General features: G+C 61.9%; 1 pseudogene; it reads right to left on the bottom strand.

The window, feature by feature from the left end:
* Window positions 1–592: 592 nt before the first annotated feature.
* LOC147707526 (5.8S ribosomal RNA) lies at window positions 593–729 on the bottom strand (annotated as a pseudogene).
* Window positions 730–4892: the final 4163 nt, after the last annotated feature.

Genomic DNA, 4892 nt, shown 5'->3' with positions numbered 1-4892 from the left:
CTTGTGTGTAGGTATTATTCCATTGGCCATGCATGTCCTTGTTCCAGGCGGGGATTCAGAGCTGGGCTCTTCCTTCTTCACTCGCAGTTACTGGGGAAATCCTGGTTAGTTTCTTTTCCTCCGCTTACTAATATGCTTAAATTCAGCAAGTCACCACGTCTGATTTGAGGTCGTAGTCGGAAAAAATGCCAAAGCGTCGGGGAGGGGGGGGGGGGGGGGGGGGGTAAGGCCAGGCCTGGTGTCCCGGCAGCACATGCCCTCTTTTCCCGGATCAGATCTGGAGGGGGTTCACCCTCCCTGGGAAGCCGGCCGCAGAGGTGGGTGCCTGAGGCACGTGTGCGCGGACAGCCGGTGGGACACAACAGACAGTTAACCATGGTACGCAGCCAGGCGCCCGGGGACAGACCCGGGGGGGACCGGTCACCAGCCCACCTAGGCGCGCCAGCAGTGCACCTCCGCGACAGGAACCGGTGAGGGACCCTGTCACGGGCGATCGGGTTCTGACCTTGTGGGGGGACAAAGGGAAGCGGAGCTGACCCTGCGACGGCCTCAGCCTCGTCCTGGGGAAGCCCTGGGGCGATTGACGATCGAGCGACCCTCATACAGGCGCCGGGGCAGCAAGGTGTGTTCGAAGTGTCGATGATCAATGTTCCTGCAATTCACACTAATTCTCGCAGCTAGCTTAGTTCTTCATCGACACGCGAGCCGAGCGATCCACCGCCAAGAGTCACTGGCAACTTTTCAAAAACGTTCACCCACTTGCTGGTGCAGGAGAGAGGGGAGGAAGGCGACGCCTGTCCCTCCACCACCCACGTGGTGAGACTGCCCGGGCGCGCACCGTTTAAGGCTTCCCTGTGGGAGTCAGACTGCACCATTGGGAGAAAAAAGCGTTACCAAGCGCCCGGCACTGGAGCTCCCCCTCATCTACCCGCGGGTGAGAAGGGGGCTCCCAGGCAATGGGAGCAGGCAGCCCCACCAGCGTGGGTCCCTCCTGGAGTAACCAAGGTGGCCCACACAATTCTTCAAACCCTTCAGCCAGGCCACACTGGGTACTTAGCAACGAGGGTCGCCCCACCTTCACGTCAGCCGTCAGTCACCGGGCAGCCCGAGCCATGCTGTGGGCTGGCGAGTAGCCTAACCCACCCATGCCAAGGTCGGAGGCACCGGAAGGGAGTAGCCAGGAGGCTGCCCATCCTGCACGCCTCCCAGCAAGAGGTGCCGGGGTCCTCTCGCAGGCCCTCAGCTCCTTCCTTTCCAGGCCGCACCTTGGTACTCTATTGGAGCTGGATTTACTTCGGCTGCTGGCACCAGACTTGCCCTCCAATGGATCCTTCTTAAAGGATTTAAAGTGTACTCATTCCAATTACAGGGCTGCGAAAGAGTCCTGTCTTGTTATTTTTCGTCACTACCTCCACGAGTCGGGAGTGGGTAATTTGCGCGCCTGCTGCCTTCCTTGGACGTGGTAGTCGTTTCTCAGGCTCCCTCTCTGGAATTGAATCCTGATTCCCCATTACCCGTAGTCAGGGTAGGCACAGAAAGTACAATCGAAAGTTGATAGGGCAGACATCCGAATGTATCGTCGCCGTCACGGGGACGTGCGATCGGCCCGAGGTTATCTAGAGTCACCAAAGCACCCGGGCGGGACCGGATTTGTCTTGGTCTGATAAATGCACGCATGCCTGGAGGTCAGCGCTCATCAGCATGTATTAGCTCTAGAATTACCACAGTTATCCAAGTAACAGATGGAGCGATCAACGGAATCATAACTGATTTAATGAGCCATTCACAGTTTCATTGTACCGGCCGTGTGTACGTACATGTGCATGGCTTAATCTTTGAGACAAGCACATGCTACAGGCAGGATCAACCAGGTAGCCGCACCTGCTGACTGGGTGGGTTCGGGAGTCGTGTGCCCGTCTCCCCAACCGGCAACCTTTGCACACCCCTCCCTCTCAGGAGCAAGCTAGGGATAGGAGCCCGCCTGCCTGGGCGGGAGGGCTTGCTGGAGGGGTGGAGAGGTGTGGATGCACGGGCACCAGTGGGTTCACACATCTCCCCCAGATGGGAGAGGCGGGCCGAGGCGCAGCCTGAGCGAGACGCAGGGGTTCCGAAGCCTGACGGTGGTGGCACTCCTCGGAACAGTCGTTCCGAGCTGCTGCAGAAATGCACTAGGCGGAGAGGGGTGACGGCGTGGCACGCGGGCCTATGGACCTACCCGGCGGCAGCGTCCGGGGGTCTGGCACCACCCGACTGCTTCCGCTCGGGTCGGACCACTGGGGGGCACGAGCTGTTGGGGCCACTCGGCCTTCGCTCTGTTGGGAAGGGTGAAGGTCCTCCCGACAGGTGGCAGGTCCTCGAGTCAGATCGTCCATGCGGGGTGAAAGGTCTTTGCTTGAAACAGCTGAGGCTGGCCAAGCAGTCCATCCCTAAACGGACCAGGATTACCCAATCAATCGGAGTACGGCCCTGGCGGGCCTCCCTGCGCAGGAGGATGCCAGCTTCACGTCCCCGCCTGTTCCTGGGGCAAGCAGGCTCTGAGGAAAGGCCCATCAGGAAGGAGTTGAAAGGCAGGCTCGGACCCGGGGCCCTGGGGGCCCTAGTGGCCCTAGTGGGCCGCCCGGGTCCTGCCTTCCCCTGTCTCAGAATTGCTAGACATCACAGAGGTCTGACTGACCCTCTCTAGTAATCCTGAGGAAAATGATCCCCCTTTCTTGTAATCTGTGCACCCATCTCGAGCCTTTGGCATAGCGGCAGGCCAAGGGGGGGGCCCAGGGCTGAAGCACCCTACCTGCTGCCCGGTGGGGCCCCTAGACCCAGCCCGGGATCCCGGGACCAAAGGCACAGGAGAAGCCTCCCCGTGCCCCTGTCCCAGGCACCCTGGCATGCGGCAGGCCAGAGGATGGAGCCGGGGGTGGAGAAGGGGCACCAGACGGAACTCCTGACCCAGCCAAGCAACGGGGGCTCCCAGGCTCGATGGAACCCCGTCTGGCAAAGCAGAAGACTGGGGGACAGGGCCCAGGGCTGGAGCACCCGACCCGGGACACAATTTGGCCCCTGGACCCAACTGGGGTTCACGGGCCCAGAGGTACAGGGGAAGCCTCCTCAGGCACCCTGCCATGCAGTAGGCCCAAGAACAGATCTCTGGGTAGGGAGCTCCTGAACCCACCCAAGCGAGGGGGGGAACACCGGGCACAACGGAACCCCGTCTTGTGTCTTTGGCATAGTGGCAGGCCGGGGGACAGGACCTAGGGCTAGGGCACCCGACCCAGGGCCCGACGGGGCTCCTGGACCCAGGTGGGGCTCCCAGGCCCAGAGGCACAGGGAAGCCGCACCGGCCCAATGGACCCTCAGGGGGAAACATCCTTTACAACAAAACTTTTTCCACGCAGTACCTTTACAACGCCGGAATTACAACGCAATTGGTTACAACGACTTGCGCTGGAGGGCACTGTAGGATAGGGAATAGTTTAATTTACTATCCAAAACCTTCCCTACTAACCACGGGAACTGGAGTTGGAATAGTATATTAAACTATTCACTATCCAGCGCCCCCCAACACAAGTTGTTGTAACGACTTGCGTTGTAAAACCTGCGTTGTAAAGGCATGCGTGGAAAAAGCATGCATTGTAATGACATACATCCCCCTCAGGGGGCCCCGGCTGGAGCTCCTATACCCAGCCAAGCAGGAGGAGGCTCCCCTGGCATGATGGAACCCCGTCTAGGGCCATTGGCAGAGCGGCAGGCCGGGGGACGGGGCACAGGGCTGGAGCACCTGACCCAGCCGGGGTTCCCGGGCCCAGAGGCACAGGGGAAGCCTTCCCGGGCCCGAAGGACACCAACCCGAGGATGGAGCCTGGGTTGGGGAGGCCAGCGGTACTCAGTATCAGGCTGCTGGCAGAGCGGCAGGCCAGGAGATTGAGCCTGGGGCCCCAGGACCCCATTGGTGCTCTCGGGTAGAGGTGAGGCCTCCCCCAGCCCACAGGCTCCCATCCTGGGCACCACATAACACGTTGGGACGAGGACAGAGCCTCGGGCAGGGGGTGCACCCTGAATTGTCCGGCTGCCCGGCTGAGGACCGCTAGGTTGAGAGGGTTTTTGGAGTACCCTTTCTCTAGTAATCCTGAGGAATGGTACTTCCCTTTTCTTGTAACCCGTGCGCACCGCAAGACTGAGGGGACCCAAGGTGTGGACGAACCTGAGCTCCTGGAGCCCTGGCTGGGATCAGGCAGGCAAACAAACCCTCATCTGGCCGGGCTCGAAGGATGCTAATCTGCCCACCGAGCCTTCACGGGAGGGCTACTGCCTGCCCTTCGGAGGGTTTGGGGGCTCTGCGTCCCGAGAGCTCCGTTGACCCCGGCTGGGCCTAGGGCCCGGGGCTGCAGACGGGGGTCCCCGACTGACCTCTAGCCAGGGGTCCCCCAGGCACCTTGGCAGGCGCGCACGGCAGGAGGGAGGCCTGCCCAGGTCTGACAGACCCCGACCTGGGACCATGGCAGAGCAGGGGGATGGAGCCCAGTCCCCTAAGACCGGCAGGAGGTCTCAGGCCGGCACGCGCATCGGCGGCATACTGAAGGTCCACGTTTGGGGCGCCCTGCCACACGGCAGGCCCGAGGACAGAGCCCGGGGTGGCGAGGGCACCCTCCTCCCCCCCAGGGCCCCCAAGGGCCCCTACCGAGGCTCCTGAACCCAAACCGAGCTGGGGAATGCCCGATGGGCCCCGGGCCCTTGGAGGAGTGGAGGATAGAGCCCAGTGTAGGGAGGTCCCGGACAGAGTTCTCGGGCCTGGGTGCCCAAGGGAGGTCCGCTTGGGCCAGATGGAGCCCACCCCAGGCACTTTGCCACATAGCAGGCCTCAGGACAGAGCCCCGGACAGGGGGGAAGGTGGTGCCCGG

Source organism: Lissotriton vulgaris, chromosome 6 (assembly GCF_964263255.1).
Source record: "Lissotriton vulgaris chromosome 6, aLisVul1.2, whole genome shotgun sequence".
Classification (NCBI taxonomy): Eukaryota; Metazoa; Chordata; class Amphibia; order Caudata; family Salamandridae; genus Lissotriton; species Lissotriton vulgaris.
This window is presented reverse-complemented; position numbering and strand designations above follow the sequence as displayed.